The sequence below is a fragment of the Prionailurus bengalensis genome, chromosome F2, assembly GCF_016509475.1.
Source record: "Prionailurus bengalensis isolate Pbe53 chromosome F2, Fcat_Pben_1.1_paternal_pri, whole genome shotgun sequence".
Taxonomy (NCBI): domain Eukaryota; kingdom Metazoa; phylum Chordata; class Mammalia; order Carnivora; family Felidae; genus Prionailurus; species Prionailurus bengalensis.
This window is the reverse complement of record NC_057353.1, coordinates 23,935,352-23,947,406: the sequence shown is the minus strand read 5'-3', so window position 1 is coordinate 23,947,406 and position 12,055 is coordinate 23,935,352.

The following is a 12,055-nucleotide window of genomic DNA, read 5'->3' as shown; positions in this document are numbered from 1 at the left end:
CAAATCTTTTACCTATATTTTTGTTGGGCTTATTTGTTTTCTGATTTAAATTTTGGTGTTTAGCATAGAAATCCTTAGTAGATATGAGAATTTCAAATACTTTTTCCAATTTGTGACTTGTCTGTTCATTCTGATAATGGTATCTTTTAAAAAGTGGAAGTTTTAGAGGCACCTGGGTGGCTCAGTCCATTAAGCGGCCGACTTTGGATCAGGTCGTGATCTCATGACTCATGAGTTTGAGCCCCACGTCAGGCTCTGTGCTGACAGCTCAGAGCCTGGAGCCCATTTCAGATGCTGTGTCTCCCCCTATCCCTGCCCCTCTCCCACTCTCACTCTGTCTCTCTCTCTCAAAAATAAACATTAAAATTTTTTAATAAAAATTGAAAAGTGGAAGTTTTTATTTGCATGAAGTCCAATTTATCAATTTTTCTTCTTTTATGGATTGTGGTTTTGGTGGTGTTACTAAGAAATCTTAGCCAGGGAAGCCTGGGTAGCTCAGTCAGTTAAGCATCTGACTTTGGTTCAGATCATGATCATGGGGTTTGTGAGTTTGAGCCCCACATCAGGCTCTGTGCTGACAGCTCAGAGCCTGGAGCCTGCTTCAGATTCTGTGTCTCCCTTTCTTTCTGCCCTTCCCCTGCATGCACTCTCTCTCACTCTCTCTCAAAATAAATATTTAAAAAATTTTAATGAAGAAAAAGAAATCTTGGCCAAATACAATGTCACAAAGATTTTCTTCTATGTTCTCTTCTGGAAGTGTTACAGTTTTAAGTTTTACATTTACATGTATGATCTATTTTGAGTTGGCTTTGTATATATGCAAGGTTTGGATCAAAGTTTATTTTTTGCACATAGATATCCAATTATTCCAGCATCATTTGTTGCCAGACTATATTTTGTCACTGAATGATTTTTGCATCTTTGTCAAAAGTCAATTGACCACATATGTCAGTGTGAGGAAACGTAGTGTTGCATTCTATGATTTGCTGAGGAAAGCAATGGAAAACAAGGGGTTGCTAATTAGCAATAATTTAAAATAGTTACATCAAATGTAATTGTTACAAACCCATCGGCTTAGTCAAATGGTCATTTAGCCATACCCTTTGGAATATCTCCTGAATAGGCTTTCTCATTTCTTTCAATATAGCTAGGCTGAAATTTTCCAAATCTTTAAGCTCTACTTTCTTTCTAATTCCATCTTTAAGTTATTTTTCTCTTCCCACATTTTACTATAAGACTTTGAGAGAAGTCAAACCACACCTTCAACACTTTGCTTAGGAACTTCCTCAGCCAAATATCCAATTTCATTGATCAGAAGTTCTACCTTCCACAAAACACTGGAAGATGAAAACAATTCAGCCAAGCTTTTCACCACTTTATAACAAGGATGGCCTTTCCTCCAGTTTCCAATAGCATGTTCCTCATTTGCATCTGAGACCTTATCAGAATAGGCTTTGCCTTACATATTTCTACCAAAATTCTGTTTAGGATTATTTGGGTATTCCCTAAGAAGATTGTGGCTTTATCTAATACAGCTCTCCTCTTTTCTTTCTGGACCCTTAGCAGAATTGCCCTTAAAAGTTTGTTCAGAGCAGTATAGGCTTTTTCTAGCATGTACCCTGAAACTCTTCTCGCCTCTATCCTTTATCCTGTTCCAAAGCCACTTACACATTTTGAAGGATTTGTTACAGCAGCATCCCCACTTCTCAGTATCAACTTCTTAGTCTGTTCAGGCTCCTATAACAAAATACCATGGGCTGGGTGGCTTATAAACAATATTTTCAATCTCACAGAATTCAACTTGAAGATCCTCGAAGAAAAATTCTTATTTTATCTTCTGAATAATTTCCAATGACTTTAGATTTATATGCTTGGACTATTAAAAACAGGAAGCAAATTTTAGTACTTCCACACTATCTTAAGAGGGATAGGCTCTGGGTCAATAGCTTCCATTTATACACTTGCCCTCAGCTTATACTGAAAGATGTGCTCCTGACCACTGGTCCTTTGGTAAAACATTGAAAAAATATTTGTCACATACTTTTGTGGTAAACCTGCAAGTTTCTTTCTCAAAGGGACATAGTCTTCGTTTTAGACAACAGATTCTGGTCTGAGAATTTGTTTAGATCTGGAAACTGAGTGAAGGATCATGATTTCCTATTATAACAGCTGTTATCAACTTCTCACCAGCTCAGTTTTTCTGGTTCTACAAGTCAAGTTAACATCCTAGTGGGTTGCCCATATATTACGCCTCTGAAAACACGTGGTCTGTTAGCTGTCACAACAGCTCTCTGTGGGTCAAGGACTATGACTCCAGCTGTTCTCCTCATTTTGGTAATTACACCATTCCTCCTTTAAGTGCATCTAACTAGCCTCTGCTCACAATCCTTTGGAATTGGTACTAATTTGATAATGATGGTGCTTATTTGATAGTACTATATTCTACTGTCAACCCTGGTCAGTTAAGGATAGCCGCCATTGAACTTCTCACACGTTCCCCTCATCAGTATTGCCCTTAAACTCAAGCAGTCTAGGTACCCCCCTTGGTACAACTTAAGGGTCCCTGCACTTCAGAGAGCTTTCTTCAAAATTTTCTAAGTCCACCTCAGATGCCTAGAACTGGCCATGGCCACCAATTCCATCCAGGTGGAGCACCTTGAGCACAGACCAAAACCTACAGGGGCCTCATCTCTGCTTCTTTGATTTTGGATATTCTCCACCCATCTAGTCTACATGTAGGGTTACCAGATGCCCTGGGGAACTCTACAACACACACCCATGAGACTTTCCTGGCATACCATAGTCAGGTCCCAGTTCCAGAAGGGTGACCTAACAGGCAAATCACTCTGCTGACCAGTAGTTTTTCTTTCATGGGATCACACAAAGTTGGTTCACCAGAATAGTGTTGATACATTGATTTGGAGTGACTCTTACTCAGACATAGGAAAAGCTCAGGGTTCTGGTTCAGTGATGGTCACCCTTCAGTTTGAGTCAAAGTGTGGGCTCATTGCTTCTTTCACATAACTTGTGTTTGAGATTAAGCTATATTTCTGTATGATTCAATAGTTTATTCTTTTTATAGATGTGTAGTATTCCATTGTGTGAATACAGTACAGCTTGTTCATTTACCTATGACGTGCATTTCAATGATTTCTAATTATTGACTATTATTACCAAAGTGGCTGTAAGCATGTACAGGCCTTGCACATAAATGTAGATATTGGTTGTCATTTCATTGGGATAAATCCCTAGGAGTGGAATTGTTAGACCATAGGTTAAGTGCATGTTTAATTTATATAAAACTGCAAAACTGTTTTCCAAAGAATATATAAATCTTACATCCCTACCAATTTCTAAGAGTTTCAGTTGTTCCATATTCTAGCCAAGAATTACTATCATCATTCTTTTTAATTTTAGCACTTAGGGCATATGATACACAGTGGATTAATGTTATATAATAGCTTGTATATTGGTATAATAATTGGTACATTTGATTTCCAATTGAATCCAGTTGCCTGATTGGATTTGATGGATAAAGATGTCGATCGAGCACCTTTTCATATGTGAACTGACCATTCATATATCCTCTCTTGTGAAGTATCTAGTCATGTCTTTTTGTTCATTTTTTTATTCAACTTTTTGTTATTACTGCATAGTAAGAATATATATTCTGGCTATAAGCCCTTTGTTAGATACATACATTGTGAATATTTTCTCCCATTCTGTGGTTTGTTTTCTCATTTCCTTAATGGTGTCTTTTGGAAAGTAGGCAGTTATAACTTTGATGAAGTCTAACTTATCATTTTTTATAGTGAGTACTCTTTGGTGATCTCTCTAATAAATCTATGCCTATCACTAAAGTAGAAAACCTCTGATCTTATATTTTCTCATACAAATTTCATGATGTTAGCTTGTATATTTAAGACTATGATCGATTTCAAAGTCATTTGTGTGTACTGTCGGAGATGACTGTCAGAGGTATATATATATTTTTATGAGAATATTTAACTGTCCCAGACATTGAAAAAAAATTGGCTCCTATGCTAAAAAGAAAAAAGTTGACCTTAGATGGAAAGCCTATTCAGGATTCTCTATACTGTTCCACTGCCCTATGTTTACCTTTATGACAAGACCATTCTAAGTTGAATACCATGGCTTGCTTGTAAATCCTGAACTAAGATAATGCCAAGTCCTCCAATCTTGTTCTGCCTCAAAATTGTTTTGGCTATTCTAGGTCCTTTACATTTTAAATTTGGAATAAATTTTTAACCTTCTTTTTAAAAGGATAGGGGTGCTGCTGAGAGTTGATTGGCATGTCATTGAATCTACAGATAAATCTGAGGAGAATGGACTTAACAGTATTGAGTTTTCCAATACATGAACATGCTATATCTACTTAGGTCTTTTTAAAGTTCTCTTATCGACTATTTGAAGTTTTCAGTGTCTTGCACACTTATTAAACCTAAGTATTTTTCATTTTTCACATATAAATTGTGAGTACATATAAAAACCATTAATTTTACATATTGATCCTGTAGTCTATGACCTCAATAACTTCACTTAATATTTTTAAGTAGTTTTTTTTAGAAAATGCCTTCGAATTTCCATATAGAATCATATGAATTGCAAACAAAAACAGTTTTTCTTCTGCCTTTCCAATTTTATGCCTTTTATTTCTTTTAGTTGCTTTATTGTACTATTATTCCAGTAGGATAATGGAAGCGATGGCCTTGGACATTGTTGCCTTATCCCTGACCTAAGAGAGAGATTGGTGATCAGCCTTTTACCATTAAATGATATGAGCTTTAGATTTTTCATAGATGCCTTTATCAGACTGAGGAAATTTCCTACTTCTATTCTACTTAGTGTTTTTTTTTATCTTGAACGTGTGTTAAATTTTACCAAAATATTTTCCTGCATTTGCTGAGATGACCATGTTTCATCTTTGTTCAGTTAATGTGGCTAATTATATTGTGTGATTTTCAAACATTAAAACAAGCTTGAATTTCTTAAATTGTACTTGTAAGATATATCCTTTTGTAAACATTAATGGATTTAATTTTCCAACACTTTGTTGAGGATTTTTTAATCTATGTTCATGAGGGATACTGGTCTCTCTGTTACTCTCTTAGTCAATTCAGGCGCTGTAACAGAATACCATAGAATAAGTGGCTTGTAAACAGCAGAAATTTATTTCCCACAGTTCAGGAAGCTGAAGGTCCAAGATCAAGGTGTCTATAACCATCTCGAAACTCTTACCTAATAAATTTGGTATTTTGATATCACTGTTACATTGATCACATAAAATAACTTGGGGAATAGTCTATTCTCTATTTTTTGAAAAGAGAGTTGGGAAAACTGGGTGGCTCAGTTGGTTGAGTGTCCGACTTTGGCTCAGGTCATGATCTCACGATTCTTGAGTTTGAGCCCCGTGTCAGGCTCTGTGCTGACAGCTCGGAGCGTGGAGCCTGCTTCGGATTCTGTGTCTCCCTCTCTCTCTCTCTCTGCCTCTTCCCTGCTTGCTCTCTCTCTCTCTCTCTCTCTCTCTCTCTCTCTCAAAAATAAATAAACATTAAAAAAATTACAAAAAAAAAGAAAAGAGAGTTTATGTATGATTGGTATTATTTCTTACTTTGTGCATGATACAATTTACCAATAAAACCATCTTGGTCTTGAGTTTTCTTTGTGCAAACATTTTCTTAACATTATTACAAATTCTAATTTTTTTAATACTTATATTCCAATTTTATATTTTTTCCTGAGTCACTTTTGATAAGTTATGTTACAAGAAATTTATCTATTTCATCTTGTTATCAAATTATTAGCACAATTTTTCTAATATTCTGTTATTTCCTATTAAAATTGACAAAAATGTAATGGTATTCCTTCTTTTATTTGCAATACTAGTAATTTTTTAAAGTTTTTATTTAAATTCCAGTTAACATACTGTATAATATTAGTTTCAGGTGTACAATAGAGTGATTCAACACTTCCATACAACACCCGGTGCTCATCCGAAATGTACACCATAATCCCCATCACCTGTTTAACCCATCCCCCAGTCCACATCCCCTCCTGTAATCGTCAGTTTGTTCTCTATAGTAAAAGTCTGTTTCTTGGTTTGTCTGTCTCTGCCTTTTTGTCGCTTTGCTCATTTGTTTTGTTTCTTAAATTCCACATATGAGGGGCACCTGGGTGACTCATTTGGTTAAGCATCCAACTTTGGCTCAGGTCATGATCTCCCAGTTGGTGGGTTCGAGCCCCGCATCAGATTCTGTGCTGACAGCTCAGAGCCTGGAGCCTGATTCAGATTCTGTGTCTCCCTCTCTCTCTCTGCCCCTTGCCCACTCACACTCTGTCTCTCTCTCTCTCTCTCTCTCTCTCTTTCAAAGATGAATAAATATTTTTAAATTTTTTTTAATTCCACATATGAGTGAAATCATATATGTCATTTTTCTTTCTCTGACTTACTTTGCTTAGCATAATACTCTCTAGCTCCATCCATGCCATTACAAATAGCAAGATTTCATTCTTTTTTATGGCTGAGTAATCGTCCATTATCTATCTATCTATCTATATCTATTTATCTATCATTTCTTCTTTATCCATTCGTCAGTCGATGGACACTTTGGCTGTTTCCATATTTTAGCTATTGTAGATAATGTAACTATCAATAGCAGGGTGCATGCATCCCTTTGAATTAGTAATTTTGTGTTCTTTGAGTAAATACCTAGTAGTGTAATTGCTGGTTCGTAGAGTAGTTCTATCTTTAACTTTTTGAAGAACCTCCATACTATTTCCCAGAGTGGCTACACCAGTCTGCATGCCCACCAACACTGCAAGACAGTTCCCCTTTCTCTACATCCTCACCAAACACCTGTTGTTTCTTGTATTGTTGATTTTTTTTTAGCCATTTGACAGGTGTAAAGAGATATCTCATTGTAGTTTCGATTTGCATTTCCCTGATGATGTGTGATGTTGAGCATCTTTTCATGTGTCTGTTGACCATCTGCAGGTTGTCTTTGGAGAAAAGTGTATTCATGTCTTCTGCCCATTTTTTAATTGGATTATTTGTTGTTTGGGTGTTGAGTTTTATAAGTTCTTTATATATTTTATATAATAACCCTTTATCAAATATGTCATTTGCAAATATCTTCTCCCATTCTGTAGGTTGCCTTTAGTTTTGTTGATTGTTCCCTTTCCTGTGCAGAAGCTATTTACATTTCTATACACTAATAATGAAGCAGCAGAAAGAGAAATTAAGAAAACAATCTCATTTACAATTGAACCAAAAACTATAAGATACCTAGAAATACACCTAACCAAAGAGGTGAAAGATCTGTGCTCTGAAAACTATAAAACACTGATGAAGAATGTTGAAGATGACACAAAGAAATGGAAAGATAGTCCATGCTCATTGGTTAGAAAAACAAATATTGTTAAAATGTCCATACTACCCAGAGCAATCTATACATTTAATGCAATCCCTATCAAAATACCAACAGCATTTTTCACACAGCTAGAACAGTCCTAAAATTTGTATGGAACCACAAAAGACCCTGAATAGCCAAAGCAACCTTGAAAAAAGAAAATCAAAGCTGGAGGCATCACAAGGCCAGGCTTCAAGTTATATTACAAAGTGGTAGTGATCAAGGCAGTATGGTACTGGCACAAAAATAGACACATAGATCATTAGAACAGAAAAAAAATAAAAAATGAATCCACAGCTACATGGTCAATTAATCTTCAACAAAGCAGGAAAGAATATCCCATAAGAAAAAAAAGTCTCTTCAACAAATGGTGTCGGTTTCACTGGACAGAAACATCAGAAGAATGAAACTAGACCACTTTCTTACACCATAAACAAAAATAAATTGAAAATGGCGAAAGACCTACATATGAGACCTGAAACGATAAAAATCATAGAAGAGAACGCAGGCAGGAACTTCTTTGAAATCAGCTGTGGCAACTTCTTTCTAGATAGGTCTCCTGAGGCAAGGGAAACAAAAGCAAAAATAAACTATTGGGAGTATTGGTAATTTATATTTAGCTCTCTAATTCTTGTTTCATCCTGTTGGGGGCTATCAGTTTTATTAATCTTTTGAAGAATGAATTTTGAGCTTTGTTAATTTTTTGTGTTTAAATCATGGACTTACGTATTGACTCCATTATTTTTTCCTTCTGCTTATTTCGAGTTTAATTTACTCTTTGTACATTAAGATTTTTAAACCTTCCTTCTCTTATTACAATCATTTAAAGCTATAAATTTCTGGGGTGCCTGGGTGGCTCAGTCAGTTGAGCATCCAACTCTTGACTGCAGCTCAGATCATGATCCCAGAGTCATGGGATTGAACCCTGTACCAGACTCCACACTGAACATGGAGTTTGCTTAAGATTCTTTCTCTCTCCCTCCACCCATCTCCCCTGGGCATGCTTGCTCTCTCCCACTCTCTAAAAATAAAAAAATAAAATAAAAATAATAAAAAATAAAATAAAACTATAAATTTCCCTCTAATGCCTTTGCCATATCCCATAAATTTCTATATGTTGTACTTTTGTTATTCAAGTCAAAATATTTTCTTATTTGCTTATAATTTTGTCTTTGAGCCATGGGATACTTAGACATGTGTTATTTAATTTCCAAATGTTTGGAAAATTTCTATATATTTTAGTTATTGATTTCTGATTTGGCTCTGTTATAAAATATAATATACATAGAATATATTCTATAATATACTAATCTTTGAAAATTTATTGAGATTTCTTTTATGACCTAGTCTATGTCTACTTTGATGAACATTCCATATGCATGTGAACACAATGTTCCTTCCAGAGTTATTGGGTAGAATGTGTTACAAATGTCAATTGGCTCAAATTGGTTGATGGTCTGCTCAGATCTATCCTCAAACTAATTTTGGTCTACCTCCATGAATACTCAGAAAGTGGTATTAAACTCTCCAACTATTTTTTCCATTTGTTCTGTCAGTTTTCGCTTCATTAACTTTGAAGCTTTGTTATTAGATGCATACATATTTATGATTATGTCTTCCTAATGAATTGGTCCTTTTGTGATTTGTAAATGTACTTCTTTATCTCTTGAAAAATGCTTTGTCTTAAAGTCTACTTTTACTGAAATTTATATAAACACATTATCTATCTGATGCCATTTGCTTGGTATATCACTTTCAGTCCTTTTTAAATGTATATTTATTACTGAAGTTGGCATACAGTATCATATTAGTTTGAGGTGTACAACATAGTGGTTTGACAACTCTTTTCGTTACTGAATGCTTAGCACAATAAGTGTAGTCACCATCTGTCACCACGTTATTACAATATTATTATTTTTTAATTTTTTTAATGTTTGTTTATTTTTGAGACGGAGACAGAGCACCAGTGGGGGAGGGGCATAGAGAGAGGGAGACACAGAATCTGAAACAGGCTCCGGGCTCTAAGCTGTCAGCACAGAGCCCCACACGGGGCTCAAACCCATGAACCGTGAGATCATGACCTGAGCAGAAGTCAGACGGTTAACCGATTGAGCCACCCAGGCGCCCCTACAATATTATTGACTATATTTCCTATGCTGTACTTTTCATCTCTGTGACTTACTAATTTTATAACTGGAGGTTTGTACCTTTTAATCACCTTCATCTATTTTGCCCATCTCTCAAACCTCCTGCCCTCTAGCAACCACCATTTGCTCTCTGTATTTATGTGTCTACTTATTTTTTGTGTTTGTTTTCTTAAATTCTACAATGGAGTGAAATTATATGGTATTTGACTTTCTCTGACTTATTTCACTTAGCATAATACCCCCTAGATCCAACCATATTGTCTTAGATGGAAGATTATCCTCTTTTTATAACTGAGTAATACTCCATTCTGAATATATACTATATCTTCTTTATCCATTCATCTATCAGTGGATACTTGGGTTGCTTCTATATCTTGACTATTGTAAATAATGCTGAAGTAAACATAGGGGTGCGTATATCTTTTCAAATTAGTGTTTTCATTTTCTTTACTCAGTAATAAAATTATTAGATCATATGGTATTTCTACTTTTAAATTTTTGGGGAAACCTCCATACTTTTTTTCCCAGTGGCTGCACCAATTTACATTTCCACCAACTGTGCACAAGTGTTCCCTTTTCTTGGCATCTTTACCAATACTTGTTATTTCTTGTCTTTTTTATTTTAGCCATTCTACTTGTGTGAAGTACTACCTCATAACAGTTTTGATTTGAATTTCAAGTGTCAGCCAACTGTATGTCTTTTTTGGAAAAAAAAAAAGTCATTCAATTCCTCTGCCCATTTTGTAATCAGATTGGTTTTTCAGTTTTGAATTATATAAGTTCTTTATATTTTTTAGATATTAACCCCTTTTTGGATACGTTATTTGCAAATATCTTCTCCCAGTCAGTAGGTTAACTTTTCATTTTGTTGATGGCTTCCTTTGCTGTGTAGTTTCCATCCTTTCACGTTCAGTTTACATGTAACTTTAAAATGCATCTCTAATAGGTGCATATACTTCTGTCTTGCATTCTTATCTAATCTAGCAATCCGACCTTCATTTGGAACATTTTACATTTAATGTAATTATTGCAATGGTGTGTTTGTTTTTCACTTGTCTCTTCGGTTTTTTCATTCTGTTGGCTCTTTTTATTGGTATTTTTATTCTATTCCTTCTATTTCTCAGCTTTTTATAAAATTAATTTTTAGTATTCTTCCAGTGACAACAATGCATTCTTATCAGAGTCTATTTGGAGTCAAAATTGTACTACTTCACAGTAGACACTTGTTACTTTACCCTTGACTCACCCCTCTTCACACTTCATACTCCACAAATCTAACTAGCCTTACAATAATATTCCATTTATCCATCACTCCCAACTTTTGTGTTTCTTGTGGTGATATATTTACTTCCATGTATATTATAAAGTCCACCTTACACTGCTATTAGTTTTGTTATAAAAAATTGGGTGCCTTTTAAGGAAATTATGAAGTAACAAAAATAATCTTGTATACCACCCATTTGTTTGCCATTTCTGGCACTCTTTTTAGCTATTCCTTTCTTTAGATTTGATTTTCCATATGGTACGATTCCTCTATCAGTCTAAAGAATGCTTTTAACATGTTTTGTTTTGCATTTCTGCCAGATCCAATTTATTACTGTGTTTGCATCTATCAGGAAAATGTCTTTATTTCACTCCATTTTTAAGGGGTATTTTCTCCAGATATAGAATTTTGAGGATTTTTTCCCCATCAGCATTTTATAGACATTTCCATTGTCTTGTGAAGTGCACTGTTTCTGATGAGAACTCAGTAAATATTTTTATTGTTCACTTTAGTGTTATGTGACTTTTTTCCTCTGGTTATTTTCAACAGTCTGACCATGATATGCTTAAGTGCAGCTGAGTATTTTTCATTGAATTCAGCAATTTTCTTGTATTTGCAAGTCAACATTTTCCATCAAATTCGGGAAAATTTGGTATTTAATTATATATTTGTTTCCACAAATTCTTTCTTTCTAGCACTCCTATAACATATATATTAAACAAGTTGATATTATTCATGTGAGCCTCAGGTTCTGCTCCTCTCTTTCCTTTACCTTCTCCCATCTGCTGTGAAGCCTATCCAGTGAATTTTTTCACTTTAGTTACAGTACTTTCCTGTTTAAGAATTTCCATTTGGTTCTTTTTTATGGTTTTCATTTCTCTACTGAGATGCCTAATCTGTTGGCTCAATCAAACTACATTTTAATTCTGTGAATATATGTTATCTTTTAGTTGCTTTAAAGTGTTTGCTAAGTCCAACATTTGAGTCATATCACATTCTGCTTCTGTGTACTGCTCCTTTTCTAATTGACTATGGATCCTATTTTCCTGTATCTTTGCATGTCTGGTAATTTTTTTTAATTGCGTACTGGACATTGACAGTGACCTCTTACAGAGATTCTGGATTCTGTTATCCTCTCTGAAGGGTATTGATTCTTGTTCTGGTAGGCAGTTCAATTACTAGCTAATAACCTTTAAATGTGTAGGTTTGGTTTT